At 42.8% G+C, this 24829-nt stretch overlaps 1 long non-coding RNA gene across 1 annotated transcript in view; it reads right to left on the reverse strand.

Moving 5' to 3' along the window:
* Nucleotides 1–1642: 1642 nt before the first annotated feature.
* The window catches only part of LOC146359726 (uncharacterized), a 40205-nt gene continuing 17018 nt past the window's right edge, over nucleotides 1643–24829 (reverse strand). Inside the window, exon 3 of the long non-coding RNA XR_014786753.1 lies at nucleotides 1643–22988. This is a non-coding gene — a long non-coding RNA (uncharacterized LOC146359726). The remainder of the gene's footprint in view (nucleotides 22989–24829) is intronic.

Below are 24829 nucleotides of genomic sequence, written 5' to 3' on the forward strand. Positions count from 1 at the left end.
CATTTAGTTTCTCAAATTGCCAGATACGACCATGTGCTCAGAAAGGTTGCCTACCCCTGATCTAGATGGAGCCATATTACATCAGTTCTAAAGGAACTACCTGGGCTGATTATTCACTACCAAGCCCAATTCAAGGTCCTGATGCTTATCTTTAAAACCCTAAACATACCCAAATATATGGAGGAGCAGTGGTGTAGTGGAGGCAGGGCTCGCAGGGACGCAGCCCTGGCACTTTTTCATTAGCAGGGACTGATGTCATCTGCCACCCTCCTCAGAACTCCCTGTTCCCTCTGAGCTTAGCTGCGATCCTCACTGTAGCTGTGGGGGGGATGAATTTTCCAAGGAACAATATATTGTTCCACGTTGGAATGCAAAGTATTTGGGATGACTTGGTCTGGAATGGGCAATTAAGACCCATTTGCTTTATCAAAGATGTGCTCCCAGTGGAGATTAAAACTCCTAGAACAGATTTGTTGATATGATTCGACACAGCTGCCTGAAATTTTGACTGTCACAATGAGCTCCTGCATTTCCAAATTTATCACTACACCTCTCTCTCTCTCTCTCAGTCTCTCTCTCTCTCTCTCTCTCTCTCTGTGTGTGTGTGTGTGCGCGTGTGTGTAGTTCAATCCAGCTGGGTGTGTGGACGTTTCTGTTGGAGGGGGAGGGGGGAGATATAATGAAGGAGCGTAGGGAAGGCTAATGGGTAATGTTGGGGCACTAAGGGAGTATGCAAGGGGGCTGTTTAAATGAGAAGGGGGTCTGTCCATGAAGGCTGAGTTGAGAGGGTGAAGCTTCCATAGAGTATCATATTTTGAAAACCTAAAATGTTTGTGTTTGAGTGAGTGAGTGGGTGAAAAAGATTTTAACATCCCTGCATTTTTTCTCAGACATCCAATTGAAATACCCCAGCCTTACTCTCAGCTGCACTGTTTTTGGATCCCAGTTGAAGGCGGCATATCTTACAAGGTTGTACAATCTTAGAGGGGGTGTGGCTGCGAGGAGGCATGGCTGCGACTGTCATGAAGGGACCCTGCACTTCTGAATTTGCCACTACACTACTGTGGAGGAGTGCCTCCTCCCATATCATAGAATCATAGAATAGTAGGGTTGGAAGGGGCCTACAATATCAACCTGCCCATGCATTAAGACCATCAGAGACAGCCCATCTTCATGTTTCATCTTTCAGAGAAGTGCATTATGCCTGGACAAAAGTGGGCCTTTTCTGTGGTGATGCCCTAACTTTGCAATGCTCTCCTGAGGGAGGTATGCCTGATATCTGGCATCAACGCTATTTTCCTTTCGGCACTAAGTTGAAACCGTTTAGTTACCCATGCATTTTCAGTTATTCTATTTGCAGCTGGCTGAATACTTACCCTTCTTAATTTTTAGTGCAGTGTTGTTTTTATGTTTTAATATTGTATCATAGTTTTCATTTTTTATGTACACTTCCCTGTGATCCATTTTTGGATGAAGGCATGGTTTATCAATTCTAAGAATAAATAAATAACATAAATAGATTAATTCATTTAAGGGTGCAACCCTCTGCAAGTTTAAACAGAAAAAAAGGCCTACAACTCCCAGCATGCCCCAGCCAGCTATGCTGGCTGGGGCATGCTGGGAGTTGTAACCCTTTTGTTTTGTCTAAACTTGCAGAGGATTGCACCCTTAAATATTTATCAGTAAATGGTTTCTTTTATCATGTTGAGGCTCTTCTAAAAGAAACCTGGGAAAAAGACAAAGAAACCTGGCCAGGACATGCTTGTTCAGAACTAGATGGTTACTATTAACAGGTGAGATTTTTTTTCTTTTTCTTTTTTTAAAGGGGAATGAAATTTGGCCATTCCTAAGACTAGCCTTCCCCAGCATGCTGACTGGGGATGATGGAAGTTGTAGTCTAACATGTCTGGAGGACACCTGGTTGGAACCAAGGAACCCCCAAGAATGGAATTTCCATATCCAGATTTCCTGTGATTATCAGATGCAAGAGACAACAACAAAGGAAGAACATCCCTATCTTCTCTTACTTGTCAGCTTCCCATCACATGGGCATTTGGGTGGCCATTGCTGGAGGCAGGATACAGGAGAAGACGGGGCTTTGATCTCAGCCAATACGGTGTTTCAGTTGTTGACATGGGCTTTTGCCGTTGGTTGCCACCTAACTAGTAATTTCAGGAATCAGTAAAGTTCACACAGTCTTGTATAACACTGACCTAAACCTAGGGATGTACCACAGCCAGATGCCTTTCAACCTGCTGGCTGATTTCAAACCATCCACTATCTCTGAAACATGTGACATTATTCAAGGGCTTTCTTGTGTCAGAAATACATTAATTCATCACACAACCCTATAAATCAAGCACTGAGAGAACAATCCTATAAATGTCTACTCAGAAGTAGGCCTCATTATTTTCAGTAGAGCTTACTTCCAGGTACGTGGGTATAGGGTTGCAGCCCCTGAATCTCACTGATTTGGAATGTTGACAGTACAAAATGGGGGAGTAGATTGTACTATCTACTCCTTGACTGGGGAACAGATAAGGATAGAAGAGCAGGAAAATTAGCATCTCTCCTAAGATTCCAGGGATACCGCTACAAATATTAAGACTACCCCACATTTTAAAACTCCTGTTAAAAGTGTGTTTTTAAAAACCACATACCCAAGTTTGAGTACATGCCTTAAACTTCCTTCAGACAAGCCAAAAGCTGCACAAAATGAAAGCTGGCAAGATTCATTTCCCTTTTTTATTCTTGGGGAGGTGGGTGTCAACATTTCATTTCCGTAAAATGCACCAAGTGCTCAGTCAAGAGTTTCAATGTCAGCTCAAGTTATAAGCCCTCAAAGGCATTTAAACTGCAAAGAGCTGCAAACAACAGGCCCGTCATTTTCTCTATGAGACAGACATTAGGAGTCATGGGAGAATTCTTTCCCATGGCTTTGGCAATGAAGGCTCAACATTTTGAGGAGGAGGCTTGGGTGACGTACTGAAAAGCTAACAAACATTTTGCTGCCTATGCAACTTTTCCTCTTCCTGCTCTGTCGCTAACCACAAATCTTTGTGCAAAGGACAAGAGGGTCCCTTGGTAGCTTATGTCATTTCCTCTGTTCTCCAGACCAAATGCATATCTGCCTTGTCTACCAACAACTGGTTCTGGGAGGCAAGGGAGTTGTCAGCAGTTATTTGAGCTACTCAGGGGTGAACCTATAAAATCATCACTGCTCTTGAAGCTCAGATCAGTTGACAGTTTCATTATTGAGCACTGTTATCAAGATTTATTGGCTTGATGATATCCCTCCATAGTACTAAGAGATAGGTCCCAGCTGTCAACACCCTCAGTGAATTGGAAGGTCCCTTATGAAAAGCACATGGTTGGGGGTTAGTTTGAGGGCAGCTCAAGTAAAGAAGAGAGTGCTTCTAATCATGTGCAGAATGCCTTTCAGTGCTCAAATTGTAGGGAGAAGGATAAGCCTCTTGTTGAGGGTGAAAGTGGAGAGTGCAAAAGCTGGTTTGAAACTCAACATTAAAAAAACTAAGATCATGGCATCTGGCCCCATCACTTCCTGGCATGTAGAAGGGGAAGAAATGGAAGCAGGGACAGATTTTATTTTCTTGGGCTCCAAGATCACCGCAGACGGTGACTGCAGCCATGAAATTAAAAGACGCTTGCTCCTTGGGAGGAAAGCTATGGCAAACCTAGACAGCATAGTAAGAAGCAGAGACATCACCTTTCCGACAAAGGTCCGTAGAATCAAAACTATGGTTTTCCCAGTAGCAACATATGGCTGTGAGAGCTGGACTATAAGGAAGGCTGAGCGCCGAAGAATTGATGCTTTCGAACTGTGGTGCTGGAGAAGACTCTTACGAGTCCCCTGGACTGCAAGGAGGTCAAATCGGTCAATCCTAAAGGAAATCAACCCTGACTGCTCATTGGAAGGACAGATACTGAAGCTGAAGCTCAAATATTTTGGCCACCTAATGAGAACAGAAAACTCTCTGGAAAAGACCCTGATGCTGGGAAAGACTGAAGGCAAAAGGAGAAGGGAACGGCAGAGGATGAGATGGCTAGATAGCATCACCGATGCAATGAATATGAACTTGAGCACGCTCCGGGAGAGAGCGCAGGACAGGAAGGCCTGGCGTGCTATGGTCCATGGGGTCACGAAGAGTCGGACACGACTGAACGACTGAACAACAACAAAGCCTAAAAACAGTAGCTTGGGGGGGGCATCATCACTAATGCTGAGCCCTGTTGCCTTTCCCCCACTGGCTGAGTTACCAAAGTCAGTTGTAAAACATCTGGGGGTTAGCAAGCTCTTAGACAAAAGGGCATGACAATGTCTTCTTTTTAGAAACTAACGATTGGCTACAATCCACTTCCCACTTAAATCAAGGGGCCAATCCCCCGCCCCCAGCTGTAATAGAACTGGATTGCATCTCAAGTACAGAAAATTGGAAGCAATTTCAACAGCTTGTGTTTTGCATTTTGGAGAAGGTGAGGGTTCTTTTTCATACTGAAAAACCATAAAAAGTTGTCCAGATGAAGGCAAGAGTAACCAGGGATAACTGTGCAGTCAGGAGTCCCCAGACACAGCTGCAGAGAGAAGCAAAAATGAAAAGAAAGACTGGAATCCACTTCAGAGCAAAGCCTATGATACTAATGGGACTGCTCTTGAGTAGATGGGTTATTGATTGCAGCCAAAGGTAAATATCCGTTTACTAAATCATATATTCAGGTCAATTCAAGGTTGGTTATTCAAGAAGTAGATTAGCTAAGGAGTATTAGACTTCTTGAACAAGTGTAAGACTCTTAGGTGGTGCTGGCCCAAGACATTTTGCTGCCTGAAGTGGAGCTGAAGTGACACATACACACACTTTCAAAGAAGGCCTTGTGTATTATATCCTGCCTTCATCTCACCCCCCCCTCCTTTTATGGTGCCACCTGAAGTAAGTTGCTTTACCCTGCTGCATGGCAGGGCCAGCAGTGTTTTCTGGGCCAAACTAGATATGATGGCAACACAGCCAGTTGCAGAATTGGGTCTGCTGCCAAATCACTATAAAGCAACAAAGTGTGGGAATGACTTCAAGTGCAGCATTGGGAGAGAAGGGGGGGGGGGAGCTGACACTTTCTGCAGTCATGCCTCCCTCCCTTATTTTACAATGGTTTTTCTATTGGTGGGGGCCTGTGACTGAAACAAAGAAACCTATGAAGCTGCCTTATACTGAGTCAGGCCATTGGCACATCTAGCCCAGTATTGTACACACTGACTGGCAGCAACCCCTCCAGGGTTTCAGGTAGGAGTTTTTCCAGCCCTACCTGGAGATGCCGGGGATTGAACTTGGGACCTTCTACATGCAAAGCAGGTGGTCTGCCACTGAGCTACAACCCCTCCTGACTGTAGGAAACGTGGGAAGCTGCCTTGTACCCACACTATCAGTCCATCTAGCTGAGTGTTTTGTACACTGATTGGCAGCAGCTCTTCCAAAGTTTCAGACAGGCATCTTTCCCAGCCCTACACAGAGATGCTGGGGATTGAAACTTGGACCTTGTGTATGCAACGCAAGTGCTCTACCACTGAGCCACGGCCCTTTACCAAATCACCTAGGGGTAATGTCTTTAAAAAGCAATTGAGTCGTGTGTGTGTGCCTTCTCCAACCTGGTGTCCTCCAGGTGTTTTGGACTACAACCCCCAGCATTCCTGACCATTCACCATGCTGGCAGGGGCTGATGGGAGTTGCTGTCCAAAACATTTGGAGGGCACCAGGTTGGGAAAGGGTTCCACTTGTCCTTCCTGCCTGCCCATGCTTCACTTTAAATAACTCCGTCCTTCCCTACCAGCTATTTTATATGGAATTGACAGGACCTAATTAGGGTCCTCCTGGCATCCTGTCTACTTGTGCCTTGATTCAAAGACAATGAATCCAGTCTGACTTCATTAAAAATACTGTGTGTGTGTGTGTGTGTGTGTGTGAGAGAGAGAGAGAGAGAGAGAGAGAGAGATTTTTCATGTGGCATAATAAGAATAGGGATTTTTCAATGGGATGTGCTAATGAATCAGCCCTGAGCAACAGCTAAGGACTTGCTACCACCAAAGGTTTAACTATCCCCTAGTCAGTCATCTGTTAACAGAGGATATGACTAAAGTGGCTTGGAGGAAAAGGAGCAGCATCAGCTGGGAAATGGCTTACTCATGTTCAGCATATTTAAGAATCTGCTTTGCCAATATGTCCAGCAAAGAGTGAGAATCTGCTTTTCAAAGCTCCCGTACCTCTAAGGGTTTGGAAGCTCACCCTAATCTCCCACACTAGAAGAGGAAGATGTACAGCACTTAAAAAGAGCAACAACAAAAAATATGAGTCCATGCATTTGTAACACATGTGCGCTATAATAGATAACAGCATGTCACTTCCATGTGCCTAAATTACTGCTTCAGCAACATATAGACATCTCTCTTGGTATATATCTATATGCCAGCAACAATGACATGGACATATATGATTGCTGCATCATTGTAAATTGGATTAGTAGAATTTGTTTCCAGTGCTTACTTTCCAAAAAGAGAGAGGTCAAAAAAGAGATGTGCCTAATGCATAGTCTGAGGTCACATGGTATTGTTGTGGCATGATTAGTCAAGCAATTCTCAGTTGGGGGAGTTTTGGATGGGACCAAGGGTGGTGCTGGGAATTTCAGTCGAGTGGAACAAGATTCTCAGCAAGGTTAAAAGGCCTGGCTTTGGAGAAATTAAAGATTAAGTTCCTCCAAAGCAGCTTATTTTATTTTGCACATACCCAGGCAACTGTGTTGATCCATTCCTCTCTCTCTCCCCCCCTCTCTCTCTCTCTCTCTCTCTCTCTCTCTCTCTTAAAGCCATGGATCTAACTTGCCCATTCAAGACCAAACAGCTGTCTTCATGAGCAATGTAGTGTGAAGTTAAAGCAGTCTGAATTCCTTCATGACAGATGACGTAATCACCAATCTGCTGCCAACCAGCCACTTCCCTCTTGAAAAGCCACATTTTCTGAAACTCCTTTTAGTCCAACTTTTTTACTGAAAGCGGCTCCCTGGCAGTTTTACCACAGTGTGTCATGTCCGTCCCCCCCGCCCCGCAGCAAATCCTGGGTGTGCCTTTGTGGCCTGGCAGTGGCATGGTCAAGCGAGTGGGATGCCCCATTCCCTCTTGTTTCCCCAGCGGAAGTAGTCTTTCCCATTCCCATTGAGAAAATCCCCAGGAGTGCAGCAGCGACCCCTCACATTACCACAATAGTGAGGACACTCATCCACCTTCGCTAGCCTGCTTTTAATCTTTAACATATCCCCCCTTCTGTGCATGTTTACTCAGAAGTAAGAAATAAATCTTGCTCCCCTGCAGTGAAAGGGTTAAAGGTTAACTTTAGTAACTCACCCTAAAGCACTCTTTTGCTTCTCCATTGCGATGCTCTCTTAAATCGCTATTGTGTGTTGTGCTTCAGAGATGTTCTGTAGTTTCTCTGATGTAAAGTTGTTTGTCCATTGTTATGTAAAGACTCTTCTCCACTTCACTGTTTTATCGTAATAATGATCTTTCAGGTTTATGGGAACTTCTCATTGTGAGCAGGGAGAAGGAGAAAGGGAGAAAGGCAGGGCTTGGAAGCTATAAGCAAAAGTGCACACATGGGGAGAAATGGGGTGGGAGCAATAACTCTGCTGTAGATTGCTGAATGTGGCAAAACTGGGGCGGGGGAGCTCTCAGATGCTGCACTGGAGAACTGGGGATTTTGGCTTGGGAAATCTGCACACATGGGGAAAATTAGTTGTTCTCCATTCATAATAATGTAGTGGCAGGGGGAGCCTGGACAGGGGCGGGAAATAAGCCTCTCTCATTGGTTGAGCAGCCCCTGCCAGCTCAATGACGTTCAGTTCTACTCCCCCCACCCCACCTGGAAGTATGCTCCTTTCATGCACTGTGTGACCCCTGAAAAGTGGATTTTAAAGGTACACTACACTCGGCTTATCTTGCTTTGTGTGTCCCTGATGGACCAAAGCTGATTCCATGAAAATCTAGGTAATATTCCAATGCACTTCTCATTCCATTGTCATGAAGATCCCCCCCCCCCAAACACTTTACATTAAAAGAGGAATAGCTCACAACAGTAGATTGCTGCTTGGAAAATCCATTTCCCTCTAGCTGCTTGAGGATTGGAGCTAAGCTCAGACGGAAGAGGGAAGCCTGAGGGGGCTGGCAGATGACATCAGCATCCCTGCTAATAAAAAAGTCCTTGCTCTTCAACCTTGTAAGCCCTGGTTCCACTACACTGCTGTCTGTATGTTCTGGCTACTACCAGAGAGAACCCCATGTAACCTTTCCATGGGGCAGGATATAAGTATAGTAATTAATGAATAGTGCTCCCTTAGAAGCCATTTTGTGAGACCTGGAGGTTCTTCTCCTTAATTTGTATTTGGCAGGAGCTAGTTACTCAGCAGACATGAAAAGCCACTCTTCTTCATTATTACTTTACACGTTCAAAGGTTGAGCTTTCGTGCTGAAGACAAGTTCTTTATTATTGCTTTTCACAGACCAAGGCTGGATTGGCATTCCAAAATGTGTTCTGGGGCTGAACCAATCCTTTAAAAAAATTATTTCTCCAAGGAAATTAATAAACCAAAAAGAGACTCTGGAAAATCATGCAATTGTATAGCAACTCGTTTCCCCCTGGCTGGCTGTATGGCATCTGATGGGGAACATTCAGGTGCATGCAATACCATTATATATTTGGTTCAGACAATAGGGTAAAACTGAATCACTTTGATTTGTTTTGCTTTAAGTCCTCCTGGCCCACAGTCACATGTCATGGCATGCTTGCTCTTTTCTTAAGGCATCTGGATCACAAGTGTGATGGGGCTAATGTGTAATGTGGGTATAATTAAATGCAAGGATTTAAACTTGATGACTCATGGATCTCTTCCAATGCTATTCTCATATCTATCTTCAATTTCCATGGCAGACGAAGAAACTCCTTGTTCCCAAGGTAGGCACTGCATCAGAGATGCATTGCCTCCACTTCCCCAATAGCTTGGGAGTGCACCCTCCACCCAGCTTCCACCTTCTTTCTACTTAGTGGTGGGGCTGGTGGCGCCATGGGGACTGCTTAGCAGCTGACTCCTCAATGTTTTTGGACTGCAACTCCCATCAGCCCTAGCCAGCATAACCAAAGGTGAGGGATGGTGTGTGTTACAGTCCAACAATATCTGGAAGCCCACAAGTTGCTCTCCCCTTAGCCAATCCCTTACAGCACTCCAGCTGTGTGATACACCCTTCCAACTTCCTCAGCCTCACAGGAGGCTCAGCCTGGATGAGAAGCAGCTGGAGTATCGAGAGGGTTAACAGTAGAGCTTGGGACAGCTTCTCCTCCTCTGACTTCCATGGGTAAACGTTTCTGGGACTGCAGTCAGAAAGATGCTTGAGCTGGGCTACCTACATCAGAGCTTATGTAGAAAAATGAATTATACTTAGTAAAACAAATCTGGATGGCTCATGGCTAAGGACATGAAGCACTTGCTTTCCTGTCTTAGAGAAAGCAGAAAAATCTTGGTAAGAGACACTTGACCCTTTTAAGTATCATCTCATGGCAATAACGACCCCTCATGCATATTTATATACAGTACTTTGCTTTCATGATGGCCACTTGAAAGGAAGCTATGTGAAGTGTGGCAAAAAAAAGATCCCTAGGTCCAAATATCAAACATGTCTCTGATATTTCCTGCGTATCAGCCAGATAGGGTATGCAGTGGAGGCATTTATGCATCCCTTGCTAAGCAGTTGTGTGCACCTTTCTTGTGTCGTCCTGGTAATGGGACATTCTGTCTGCAGAACCACAGGCATTACTTCTGTTCAACCATTTCAGCCAAGTTCTGCAGCAGAGCGGGTTGTTTTCTAAGTCCTTTTCATTACATAGAACTTTGTGTCGTTCATTATGCACCCAAAGCAAAATCATATGACTCACATTTCCTAAGGAACGTAAATATCCTATTGATTCTTATGAGGAGAAATACTACCACTTTTCTTAATTAATGCTGCCAAATCTGGTTATGCAAATCTGGATATGGGAAGTCCATTTAAGTGTGTGCAAGGGGGAAAGAAAACGTTGGCTAAAAATAATGAGTGTCACATGCACATCCTTGTATGTGAGTTTACATTTTCCAGTGTAAACCTCTGCTCCTCACTATGGGAAAGGATGGGGACTGTAGTCACTCTTCCATCAAAGGGAGAGAAATGCAAACAAAAAAAATGTTTGGACTCCTTTCAAAAGGGTTACAGTTTTTAATGGCTTCTTTAAGAGAGAGGGGAGGGGGAAGCGAAGCAGCAAATTCTTGCGCAGATAACGTGGTGCCTGTCCCTTAGCAAAGAATGATTCATCAGACATGGAACGACTTCTTGATTCTTTCAGTTCTTAGCCAGTGCTCTAATGAAATTCAAACCTGCTACATCTGCCATACCACACTGTTAATTAGTTTTCTATTTATTTAGCAGATCTAGAAGTGGAAAGCAATCTATTGCCAGTGAATTGTTTGACTTCTATGCTAAGTAGGCTGCATTCCAATCCTCTGATGTTGAAACTAGCAGGAGCCCAACTTTCATCTCACTGCCATGTCAAATTAGCACCCAGCAGATTCTAGATACAAAAAGCTCATCTCTCACTCCTTCCACCTCCTCCTTCGCCAGTTTGCAAAAGACCGACATGTTCTTATGAGACAATATAAACAGGCTCTAGGAAGCAATTTGCTGTTCCCATCTCTCTCTTGTGTCTTTCCTCCTTAAATTGATAGGCCAGCTTAGGCACAGGCATTTGATAGCTTATATTAAACTATGCCTAAGGTTTTTTTAAAACGATGTTTGCTTTATCATCTAAGTCTAAGAAAGAGAGAAAAAATGGTTCTCCAGAAACAGAGTAAATGTTTGGCACATATAAGGAAACCCTGGAATAGCTAGAGCATTTACAAATCTGGTGTTAATTCAGGATTGCAGTTTAACAGTGCAATCCTATAGAGGTTTTGTTGTTGTTCAGTCATTAAGTCGTGTCCGACTCTTCGTGACCCCATGGACAATAGCACGCCAGGCCCTCCTGTCCTGCGCTCTCTCCCGGAGTGTGCTCAAGTTCATATTCATTGCATCGGTGATGCTATCTAGCCATCTCATCCTCTGCCATCCCCTTCTCCTTTTGCCTTCAATCTTTCCCAGCATCAGGGTCTTTTCCAGGGAGTTTTCTCTTCGCATTAGGTGGCCAAAATATTGGAGCTTCAGCTTCAGTCTCTGTCCTTCCAATGAGCACTCAGGGTTGATTTCCTTTAGGATTGACCGATTTGACCTCCTTGCAGTCCAGGGGACTCGTAAGAGTCTTCTCCAGAACCACAGTTTGAAAGCATCAATTCTTCGGCACTCAGCCTTCCTTATAGTCCAGCTCTCACAGCCATACATTACTACTGGGAAAACCATAGCTTTGATTATACGAATCTTTGTCAGCAAGGTGATGTCTCTGCTTCTTACTGTGCTGTCTAAGTTTGCCATAGCTTTCCTCCCAAGGAGCAAGCGTCTTTTAATTTCATGGCTACAGTCGCTGTCTGCGGTGATCTTGGAGCCCAAGAAAGTAAAATCTGTCACTGCTTCCATTTCTTCCCCTTCTATATGCCAGGAAGTGATGGGGCCAGATGCCATGATCTTAGTTTTTTTAATGTTGAGTTTCAAACCAGCTTTTGCACTCTCCACTTTCACCCTCAACAAGAGGCTCTTTAGATCCTCTTCGCTTTCTGCCATTAGGGTGGTATCGTCTGTGTATCTGAGGTTGTTGATAATTCTCCTGGCAATCTTAATTCCGACCTGTGATTCATCCAACCCAGCGTTTCTCATGATGTACTCTGGATATAAATTAAATAAGCAGGGCGACAATATACAGCCTTGTCCTACTCCTTTCCCAATTTTGAACCAATAGGTTCTGGGATGGATTTAGTTGCTGCCTCCTGAACAATGTTACGGACCTCTGTCCATAGTTCCTCAGGCACTCTGTCTATCAGGTCAAATCCCTTAAATCTATTCCTCATCTCCACTGTATATTCCTAAGGGATATAATTTAGGTCATACCTGAATGGTTTAGTGGTTTTCCCTATGTTCTTCAATTTAAGCTGAAATTTTGCAAGAAGCAGCTCATGATCTGAGCCACAGTCAGCTCCAGCTCTTGTTTTTACTGACTGTATGGAGCTTCTCCATCTTTGGCTACAAAGTACATAATCAATCTGATTTCGATATTGACCATCTGGTGATGTCCATGTGTAGAGTCGCCTCTTGTGCTGTTGGAAAAGAGTGTTTGCTATGATCAGCGTGTTCTCTTGGCCAAACTCTATTAGCCTTTGTCCTGCTTCATTTTGTACACCAAGGCCATGCTTGCCTGTTAACCCAGTGATTTCTTGACTTCCTACATTAGCATTCCATTCCCCTATGATGAAGAGGACATCTTTTTTTGGCGTTAGTTCTAGAAGGTGTTGTAGGTCTTCATAGAACCGATCAACCTCAGCTTCTTCGGCCTCAGTGGTTGGGGCGTAGACTTGAATTACTGTGATGTTGAATGGTTTGCCTTACTGAGATCATTCTATCGTTTTTGAGATTGTACCCCAGTACTGCTTTTCCCACCCTTTTGTTGACTATGAGTGCTACTCCATGTCTTCTAAGGGATTCTTGCCCACAATAGTAGATATAATGGTCACCTGACTTAAATTCGCCCATGCTTGTCCATTTTAGTTCGCTGATTCCCAAGATGTCGATGTTCAATCTTGCCATCTCATGTTTGACCACCTCCAGCTTACCTTGATTCATTGACCTTACATTCCAGGTTCCTAGACAATATTGTTCTTTACAGCATCAGACTTTCTTTTCACCACCAGACACATCCACAGCTGAGTGTCCTTTCGGCTTTGGCCCAGCAGCTTCACTCTTTCTGGCACTACTTGGAAATTCCCTCTGCTCTTCCCCAGTAGTATATTGGACACCTTCTGACCTGAGGGGCTCATCTTCCAGCGTCATATCTTTTAGCCTTGTGATACATTCCATGGGGTTTTCTTGGCAAGAATACTGGAGTGGGTTGCCATTTCCTTCTCCAGTGGACCACATTTTGTCAGAACTCTCCGCCATGACCTGTCCGTCTTGGGTGGCCCTGCACGGCATAGCTTATGGCTTCACTGAGTTACGCAAGCCCCTTTGCCACAACAAGGCAGTGATCCATGAAGGGGATAGAGGTTTACTCAGAAGTAATTCCCATTGCATTCATTGGGGCTTACTCCCAGGTTAGTGGGTGTAGGATTGCAGCTTAAGATCAGGTTCGTACAATCACCACAGCCCACTGTGGCTTATTTAAGCCCTGGTGAGTTGCAGCACAAGCTGGTGGCCATTTTGAATATTCAACCTGAGCAGTGGGGTGTCATCCAAACCTGGGTGATAGGGGTTGCTTGAGGGTTAAACAACCCTCAAATAACCCTACAACAGACTATGGGTTATTTGAGGGTTGTTTAACTCTCAAACAACCCTTTACTGCCTGAGTTCAGACAACATGACAAACCATGGCAACCCCCAACTGGGGGCTGAATATTCAAAATGGCTACCAGCACGTGTCGCAACCCACTGTGGCTTAAATAAACCATGGTGGGCTTCAGTGATGGTGCGAATTTGCCCGCTGAGTGTGAACTGAGAAGTCCTTTATTCAAATATCACCTCAGCCATGAACTCAGTAGGTGACTTTAGACAAGCTGTTATCTCTCAGCTTTAGGCTTCTGCTGCAACATAGTAATAATATGGACATACCTTACAATGTTGATGTAAGGATCACTGAGGCTGCAATTCGATGTGCACTTACTTGGGAGTAAGCCCCACTGAAATCTGGCATAATTACTTCTGAGTAAACATGGATAGGATTTTTCTGAACTTAGCTACTAGCATTCGTGCTTTGGTGACTTCCAGAGTAGACTATTGTAATGCACAGTATGTGGAGTTGCCGTTGAAGACGGTCTGTAAACTTCAGTTAGTTCAAATACTGCTGGCATAAGTGGACAGAAACATACTATACCTATTTTACAAGAACTTCATTGGCTACCAGTCCATTTCCAGGCGCAAGTCAAGGTGTTGCTTTTGACAAGTGGAGCTGCTAGGGCTGGACCATGGAATGCAGGTCTGGGGCACTCCTCAAATGACCCCCTGACAGGTGGCAAAGTCATGCTGCATCAAAGGAAAGTGCTGTGGTAGCCACTTCTTCACTGCTTGAGTTCCCTCATTTGCCATCTCCCCCCCTCCCCGGCTGTCTCTGGTTGGTTCAGCTCACTACAACTTAAAAACTACTCAAGGTTTTCCAAAAGCAGGGCTGGCAGGGCAACAGAGAGAGTGGCCGGGGGAGTGGGAGGGTACAAGTACTTTGCCTTGTTCTTAGGTTCTTGGGCAAGTTACTTTTCTTTTAGCTTCCCCACTTTGCCTCTTGGGACATGGATATTTTGTGACTCCCATGGACACCATGGCAGCCATTTTGTGGGCAAGCCCAACCTGCCCATGACAGCCATTTTATGAGAGCACTGATGACACTCAGAATTCCAGATGTGCCCACCAAACAGTTGAGGATCCCTAGTATAGATCAACCCATTGTATAATAATTTGTAAAGAGAATGATAGAGTGAGGGCCTCTAACATAGAGGAAATAGGAATTTGAAAACTGTATCAAGCACATTATCCAAGTTCTTTAGACAAAAAAGGCAACAGTGCTGGTAAGACTATATGACAGGTCCCTAAGTCCTGTAAGGGATCCTTACACGTACAACCCTATGTATGTCTACCCAGAAGCAAGTTCTTTTATTAGTGTTTAAAGCAGTTATAAACATGGCCTACTGAACAATGCTGAGAAGAAAGGGCTATTTAAAAAACAACAACTTCAAGTTGCCCATGACCACATTTCGTCTTCTTGCACAAATGCATATTCAGCAGGTGTGCTACAGCTAATGCTGATTAGCATAACTTTTTGGTAAATAAATGTTACATTTGAAATGGCTGGGTTTGGCATTTTAGTAGACAAGAAAGGGGAAATTTAATATTTTTTTTTAAAGGAACGGATTAGTTAATCTTTTCAAATGTCCATAGAGTTGAGTAGGTGAAACAAACAGCTGCATTTTTGAGAAAGAATGTGTGAACTGGAGTTGTAATAATGAAGCACTGCAATGCATAACCATGCCTTGGGATGATTAAGAATAAATCCATGAATTTCAGGATCCTTAAATATACATGGTCTGTAGATTTTTTTTGTCCACAAAGAGCTAGATTATCTGCATAACTTATTAAACAATTGCCAGGGAGGAAAGTCTCCTAAGTCTTGTAAACTATTCAGAATCTTTCAGTAGATTACCACTAAACTGCAATAACAGCTTCTCTTATTTCTATCCACTGAAGCCCCATCACATCTGTATAGTCAGGAAGTACTCCAACACAATGCTGAACTCTTGATTCTTGGGGTACAGGAATTCCACCCTCATCCCAGATTAAAACTGGAGGTGTATTTTAGTAATGCATTCAAAAAGTTATAAATATAGATATACCAGGTGGCCCAAAAGTAGGTATACAGTTGTTTAGAATGTTGATGGGAGGGGGAGAGAATGTGTGAGTAGATGTGTGGGTGGAGTCAGAATGACAGTTGGGAAGAGTGAGTGACAGGGAGTGACAGTTGATGGAATACATTTCGAGCACTTATGAGATTAAACAGTGTTAAACAAATGTAAATGTAATAAACAATGTAATGAAATGCAAATAAACTATACTGTATACCTACTTTTGGGCCACTCTGTATAGATATAGACATCCTTGATCACCCCCCAGATCAATCGGCAATCCATGCCAGTGTGGGATTGCTCAGTTAATGCTATCTCCTAGTATCCCACATTCCTCTTGGCCCAGATTAGGGACCATTCTGGGCAATATACTAGGCTGAATCCAGACTTAGTCATATTTAGAGTAGACCCAATGAAATCCATGGGAGTTATGTTACTCATACTCTAAGTCTGGATCCAATCCAATGTTTCTTTGATTCCCCTGCATCTATCAACTCTGGGTTGCATCATCCTGGGATTGCATGGACCCTCCCTATTCCAAGGGTCATAGAGCTTCCAAGATGGTGGCTTCATGGAGCATAGTGGCTTAGCTGTGAATCAGGAAGTCCCTGGTTTGATTCTTGCCTCTTCTATTAGCTCTGTTATGAGTTGTGTTGTTCCTGGTGAGTAACTGTATTAAGTTGGCAGCCTGGAACACTCTGTCACTAACTTAAAGGTGGCCATTTTTGAACAAAGGAATTTCAAAGATAGATTCCAATGTGAAATAGCTGAATACCAATTCATCTGGAGGTTCAACCCTCTCTCCTGTGGCTTGAATAGGGACAAAAGCTTTTTATCCCACTACATATGTTATCACCCAATAACTGTTTTGTGAATGGCCACTTTAAATAAGGCAATTATCACTGTCTGTACCTTCTGCATTCAATTCCCTCTGGCCTCATACTTTATAATCCCCCAATCACATGTAGGTCTAGCTGTAAATCTATCATCCGTAAGTATATACCTCAATATCTATATCTATTATATCTGTAAGTAGGGATGGGGGGAAATGGTTTGATTCACATTTTTATGAGAACTTAGCTAATTTCACACTTTTGAACTAAAACGTGAAGTGAAATTCATCTATCCTTCAAAATTCACACTTCTCTGAATTATGCAAGTTCTCCAGTTAAAAAATGTGTACAAAAACACATATATTAGGAAGAATGTTTGAAAAATTTCTATATTAGGCAAAATTGTGTACAAAAATGCATGTATTGGGAGAAATGCACATTAAAATATGTATGAATTTTCATGCGAATGTGACAGGTTCATCCACCCCTCCTTTTTATTAATTTTTTATTGTGAGTTTTAACAAAACAAAACAGAACAAAAATAACAACACCAAAAAAATTACAAATCTAACAACATATTCTAAAATCCTCAGTTTAGAGGATACTATAATACTCTAGGGAGAAAAAAAGAGAGAAAGAATAGGTTACAAGTATGCTTCTGTAAAGCAAACCAGATATTCAAATATAAGTCAATTTGCAAGTTATATCTATATTCCACTCTTTCAAATGTTGCTTGCATTGTTAAGTCTTCAGTCCATTGCATTATAGGTGGTGAGATTTTATCCTTCCAGTATCGTAGTATCAGTCTTTTAGCAACCAAAAGGTGGCAACCGATCCATTTACGCTGACGATGTGTTACATTCCAAAAAAGCAGGTAAGTAGTTTAAGAGAACATTTACATCAGTACATATTAAACAGCTTTCCAATACAAAATTTATCCATATAATAACTGCCTCTCAAAAGGGGGCAACTATTGGGCATTTCCAAAACATATGAATAAGAGAAGCGTTAACTGCATTACACCTCCAACAATTAGCCAAATTTGACAAAGCTTTATTAAAAAGGCATGTGGCATCCAATAGACCTCAAACAAAAGTTTTTGCTGAGTAAAGAGTAACCGAAGATCCATGAAGATATCCGATACAGATGCCAAAACGGTGGTCCATTGATTAGACAAAATAGGATATTCCAATTTGCTGTTCCATTCCTGCTGTAGACCACATGTATCATATTTATTCATTGATAATAAGTATTTTTAAACATGAATTATGGGTTGATATATCTGGTCAGCTTCAATAAGTGTTTCCAATAGCAAAGGAGACTCCGAAGCAGTAAAAGCAGGAGGACCGAATCTCGATACTAACAAATGTTTCAATTGCAAATACTGCCATTCTGCTGTAGCAGACAAATCAGATTTATCTTGCGAAGTTGAAAATAGCAAAAACTCATCATCAACACCCAATAATTGATCCAGGGTAAAGATCATTTTATCTGTCCAGGTCCGCCATAAAAATATTTTTTTTTTCCAATTCTTAAATCTGGTTTTCCCCATAAAGTCAATTTGGCATAGGAAAACGGGTCAAATTCTAATTGGCATGACATTATACGCCACATATCTCTAACTGCCAAGATTGTGGGAAGAGCTCTATCTGCCTTAATATGCTGAGAACCTAATGCCATCCATTTAGAGAGAGGCTCCAGACAAGAAGATTCCAACACTGACCAAGTTGGAAAATCAAATCTGAGTGGAAAAGACCAAAATTTAGTTCAGGTCAGCAAATAAGCCCGATGGTATGTACCAAGATCCGGAAAACCAAACCCACCTGCATTAATTGGAAGTTACATCCTTTTCAAAGATATTCTTGGTGGAAAGGAACCCAAAAGAATTTATGAAACAAAGCATTAAGTTTTTGGAAATATTTGCCAGGTATAAGTATGGGGATCCCACATATAACATAAATAATTCGAGGTATAGCATTCATCTTAAGCGTAATAACCTTAACCCATAAATTCAACTTTAAAGATGCCCATCTATCTATATCTCATGAAATATCATTAATCAACTTATTTAAATTTAACCTAATCATTTGAGATATCTCTCTAGGGATAATTATTCCCAAATAAGTAATTGACTCTGGGCACCATCGAAATTGGCAATTGGCTAATACACTTGAGTATCCCCTATCTCCTTACGAGGTAACTCTTCATGCATCTAATGAAGTGTGGTCCATGAAAGCTTATAGCATAATAAATGTGTTAGTCCTTATGGTGCCTTTTGTTGTTATTATATGAAGGGCTGAAGTAACCCTTCTTGAGCCATAGTAGTGTGCCCTAGGACAGGATTTGGGGGCCACTCCTCATTTCCTGATTTCTTCTGCACTATACTTGGCAGGGGTGGGAAAAGCTGCACTCACCTTATATATTGTTAACATTTTTTGTCTGAGATATGTATTTGTGTTCCATCTTGTGCATTAGTGTTAAAAAGAAGAAGAATTTGTCTTTCTTCCATTTGCAGCAAACAGATGCCAGAGACTGGGGACCTCGTGTAATCAATGAATAACTTACAAAATCTGTAAAACTGCAGGAAGAAATCTAAATTTCAGCAAAATTCCATCTTGTCCGGCTTTTCAGTTTGATCAACTAGAGAAAAAAGGCAGCTGAGCATAAAAATCCATCTGTTATTATAGCCTCAGAGAATGTGTATCTGGCAAAAGAATATTCAGAGGGACATCTGTGAAGTACTGTGAACCACCCCCACCCCCCAAATCCTGGGAATTGTAAATGGCGTCAGTGTCATGCTGAGTAACACAGTCAAGACTACAATAGTTAGGATTCAACTTTTTGCAGCTATCCTGAAGGAGGCAAATGCTGCACAAGATGAAATGTGTGCTTTGCTAGTGATTTATACACCTATTTAGATGGAAGTATAACAGGCACCTTAAGATTTTTCTCTGGGTCTCTGCTGTTTAAATTATGCCTTCCTTTTATAGCAATAATTAATTTGATTGTATCAACTCTTTTTCGGACTCTTGGTTATGCAGATGTTCCACCAAGATGCTGATATCAATACTTGGCAGAGTACAACCTCCTCCATGGCGAGGCCTACAGAATGTTAGAAATGGCTTCATGTTGCCTCAAATTAACCTGCGAGGGGAATTCATTGTACCATGATTCCACATAGCATTTTGCTGAATACTATCAAGACAGGTCCCTGGTCTACAGCTTAGACTAAATTTTAGCAGTGGGCAGGTAGGCAATGTTAGATTCTGGATATAATGTTTTTATACCCTTTAGATGATGATGTACAGGCCTGACTCCACGTTTTGTGGGCTTTCAGTCAATGGATTACAATTGCGCCCTTTCTGGTACTGCCTCTTCAACACCACTTCTTCCATTAAAATAAAAATGTGGAAGGTAGATCCTGGATCCAACACTATGAATTTAGCAGAATCCTATTTAAGGGACAGAACACTAGGCTCACACTTAGCATGTATATGGCCCGCACATGACTTGGAAGAAGAATCAAGCTGAATTGCTTGCATTACCACGCTTGCAGAGAGATGAAAACTTGCACCAGAACCCCATTGCTTTTAAAGAGTCTCCTAGTTAATGACTCTTTAACACCTACAGAAAAATGATTAAAGATGCTGATTAGCTAGTGCAGGGTTGGGCAAGTCACAGCCTGTTGGCCACGTGTGGTCCTCCACACTCTCCATGTAGCCTGCTGAGCCCTGGGGAGCCCCCCACCCCACTTTTCCTTGCAGCCCAGCTGCAGGATGGTGGGGAAAATAGTGCTGTTCTAGCATGGCTATTACCAGCACTAGGACAATGATTCCAATGTGGGGTTGCTGAAGCGGGAAGAGTCTCTAGCCTCTCCCCTAACTCAGCAATCCCAGTGCAGTCGGGATTGTGTTTCCATGCTGCTAATGGTGGCAGGCAAACAATGGAGGGCATCACTGAGGAATTGGGAGGGATTTAACCTTCAGCAATCTCAGGCCAGATTGCTTGGGCTGGGTGGGAAGCTAAAGTCTCTCTCATGCCCCGGAAATCCCATCTCAGCAGGCAGGAAGAGGAAATTTAAGCCTCCCCATCCCTGCACACGAGATGTGGGTGAGTGAGGCGAAGAGTGTGTGTGTGTGTGCTTGTATGTATGCACACCTGTGCAGTCCCTGACCCACCACCACCCTTGGGACTAACATGGTTGCCCATCCCTTACGGTGATGCCTTGTGACTTGAATAACCAATTTTCTATTATCAAAATATCTTGTGCAACGTATGGTATCAAGTGTGTAGAGCACGTTGGATATATTGAAAGTTTACCTGTCCTGCTTGAGAGTTACACTGACTACCAATGAAGTGTAGAGTATGGCAGAGAAAGCTACAATGCTTTTAAAAGATTCTGATGTACGTGAGAGCCTTGGCTCCGGTCTCTTGAGGTTTTCTAACACCTTAGCTGTGGGGTGAACCTCTCTGTAGCTATTCTGGAAATGTAGAATTCTTTGCCTTTGGAGAGTTGAACGAAACCTAAAGTACTGTTGTTCCAGAAATGTTACAAGACCTTATTTTTCTGCATAAACTTTTATTGAAATCTTCTTATTTCCATCCTCCTTTTTCTACAAGACTTCTACAGAACTGAAAGTTCTCATTACAACTTCAGGTTATGCAGGATAACGTTCGCCTTTTCTGACTGATACATTTGAGGTTAGGAATTTTTCCAGTATTTTGAAACTTTACACATCGGACAAAAATAATAGAAAACTGTTAGCTTTAATTCAATTTTGAATACTATTATTCTAATAGAAAACTGGTACTGCTTTATGGAAACACAGTCAATTCATGTTGTTGGCACAAAGTCATAACCCGTGGATTCTGCATACATTCCACAGCATGGTGGAATAACTCCACCATCTATTGGGCTCTTTCTGAAGATGGAATAAGGAGCTCACACCTTCCCTCACCCTCTTGGCTAGGCCCGCAGATGCCCAAGTGCGTACTCTTGCTCCATCACTGAGATTTTTATCATGCCTAGAGCAGTGACTCTACTAAAGACTTTGAGGTACAACCCCTCCCCACAACTATCAGAGAAGACAGTGTGGCAGATGGTAGGGGGAGGTGGCAGCAGGAAACAGGTACAGTGTCAGCACCTGACATGGGCAGCCACATACTCAGACTGACTCCTGTTGCCACACAACATCCTTTTTTCTTTTTCAACACAACATCAGGAGGTTGTGTAGTGAAGTGCCTGTTGCTGAGGTTCCAGCCACTCCTGCCATCTTCAATTCCCCAAAGACACTCTGGAGAAATGAAGTTGGTGGACACAGCTGGACCCATGGCAGCAGGTACTTCATTGGGCACCAAGTACTGCTGACTAGATGTTAAGAAGAAAAGACAGACCGACAGAACCCCAGAACTGTTGGGAATATTGCAACCTCATCTGCAAGTTACTGGAAGGGGGCAGTGTTGCAGTTAGTTGGTTCACAGGAATTTTGACCACAGCTAGCCTTAGGATCTCTATAGCCTACAATGTGGTTACCTGTAATTTCTTCCTTTTGCTCCCTGCCACAGACCTCCACCATTGCTGGGAACATGTGTGTTTGCTCTCTCGCTCCCGCCTGTATAATAGAACATTTGTGAATAAAACCATTTAACCTTTTCTTCATCAAAGGTATAGTCTCCTTTTATACCTTTGTGTGCATATGGGACTGGTAAATGCTCACTCAAGTGATCTTTTTGTTTTATAGGTCAAAACCTCTCTGGAGAGTTATAAGAAACCAGTACACACCATGTATAGTCTCCCAATTTAACCCCAAATAAACACACATTAGCAAGACCTAAAGATGTGGTCAAAGAGGGAGAGACAGAATAGCTACCGTGTTTATGGGGACACATATTTTGGCTCTCTTTCCATTATAATCCAATTACAGCCAAATAATTGGGGGTTGCGGGCCTTGTTACTATATGCATTTTCTTTATATCTGCTGCATCCATAATATTTTGGCCCATTGTAGAGGCTTCTATAGAACTGGAGAATTGCAGATGAGAAAGCATCATTATCATAATATGAGTTATGATAAAATCCCAGAGTTCTTCTCTATTGCTGTTTGACCAAAGGCAAGTAACCTAAAATTTAGTCATTTTATTTAAATAAATGGACTGATAACTGGTGCTGAGGTTTGCATATTTGTGTTTGTTAATTTAATCTCTATTAAATTATGTCTCAGGCGCATTCACTCTTGTTATTACATTTTATTAAACCAGATTTATCAAAAAGGGAGACATTTATTGATATCTTGAAAGACGTCTGTCTAATTAAGGATGGGTTTGCTCTGCCTATTTTATAGGGATGTACAAAAGTCACTTACCTTTTTGCGGATTCTGTTCATGGGGGGGGAGGCATTCCGTCCCTCCTGCTGGAATCCTCAATGGGGGGGAGGCGATCTGGTCCTCCCCCCCGGAATCCTTGATGGCTGGCTGTGCTCCGTGGCAGCTCCGCGGAGCAGCCGGCTGGGCCCAGGCCAGGGCTGTCCACAGCCGGATTTCCGGCCGCGGAGTGCTCTGGGTAAAAAAAAACAACGTGTACGCAAATGGCGGCGGCTATGGCCGCCGCCATTTGTGTTCCTTATTTTTCGCCGTCTTAGTCTATGTAAATATTTACGTAGACTAAGACGAAGACAAGAAAGGGGAACGCAAATAGCGTACTGGGCACTATTTGTGTTCCCCTTTCTTGTCTTCATCTTAGTCTACGTAAATATTTATGTAGACTAAGACGCATATTGGCATAAAGGGTTTGTGCTGGTCTAGGGGAATTGCTACTATAAACTTTAAACATTTCAAAAACAGTTTGAGTTTGTCATATCAAAATGGGGCAAAAGGAAGTGGGCGTAGCACTTTGTAAAAGAATAGGTACTGGGGCATAAGCAGGCTTGAGAGTTCTGGATGGGAAGTGTGTGGGGACGGTTTCTGCAGTTGCTCAGAACAGGCAGGTAGAACATGCTCAGGTACTGTACAATATGTTTCATATCATAGAATCATAGAATAGTAGGGTTGGAAGGGGCCTATAAGACCATCGAGTCCAACCCCTGCTCAATGCAGGAATCTAAGTCAAAGCATCCCTGCCAGATGGCTGTCTGGCCTCATCTTGAACGCCTCCAGTGTGGCTGTCTGGCCTCATCTTGAATGCCCACCACCTCCCTAGGTAATTGGTTCTATTGTTGTATTGCTCTGTCAGGAAGTTTTTCCTGATGTTCAGCCGGAATCTGGCTTCCTGCAACTTGAGCCCATTATTCTGTGTCCTGCACTCTGGGATGATCGAGAAGAGATCCTGACCTTCCTCTCTGTGACAACCTTTCAAGTACTTGAAGAGCGCTATCATATCTTCTCTCCTCTTCTCAAGGCTAAACATGCCCAGTTCTTTCAGTCTCTCCTCAGGGCTTTGTTTCCAGTCCCCTGATCATCTTCGTTTATCTATCTATTTCTTCAAAGTAATATGACCAAAGATAGAAAGATCTTGTACTAAATGGGCATGGCTAATGGTGAGTATTTTCTCTTGAATACCTTCTATCTGTGGAATGCTTTCATATTGTTAATATTAAACTTCCTTGTTTATGCCTGGTGATTAGGGTGGTGACACACATCACCCAAACAGAGCAAATACATCACCAAAAAAGAGGACCAAAGAGGACACAGATTTGCATAAAATGCAAATAAAATGCATAGGCTAATTTATATACATAGATTAAAATTTAGAAATAATTATTATAATTTAAATAATAACGCAATACATCTCACTGTATTTGGGAAGACTGTGACCAAGGAACCTGCATGCCTGCTCTGTCTGCTGCTGTTGATGAGCAACTTTAAGGCCCCTCCTCTTCCTTTTTATGGTTTAAACTGGGTTTGGACTAGACAACCCTTTAAAGAGAGGACACCTTCAAACAGAGGACTATCGTCTGACAACTCTACAAATACAGGACAGCCTCCTGACTCCAGCAGCATGTGGTCAAAATTAAGAAGACAATCTAGCACACTGTAATAAAGAGTCCTGTGGAGTTCTCTAGCTTCCACCAAGAACAGACACAGGCCCCGTTCACATGTAATGGTGGCCAAGTGTGGGTTAATTAACCCACAATTTGCTGTGGCACGTGCCCGGCATGTGCTGATGTGATTTTTAATATGCAACCTCCGATTGGCCTGATCAGAAGTTGCTTCACGACATGCAAACCTGGACACTATGGGTTAATTGTGGATTAAACCACCCGAAGTTAACCTAACAACTAATTGTAGATTAACTTTGGGCTGTTTAACCTACAATTAACCCACATGTCACAGACCAACGTCCGATAGGGCTGATTGGAGGTTGCATATTCAAAATGGCAGTGGCATGTGACTCTGGCAAA

This window comes from Heloderma suspectum, chromosome 1 (genome assembly GCF_057233095.1).
Source record: "Heloderma suspectum isolate Gila_16-S chromosome 1, 16-S_ref, whole genome shotgun sequence".
Lineage (NCBI taxonomy): Eukaryota > Metazoa > Chordata > Lepidosauria > Squamata > Helodermatidae > Heloderma > Heloderma suspectum.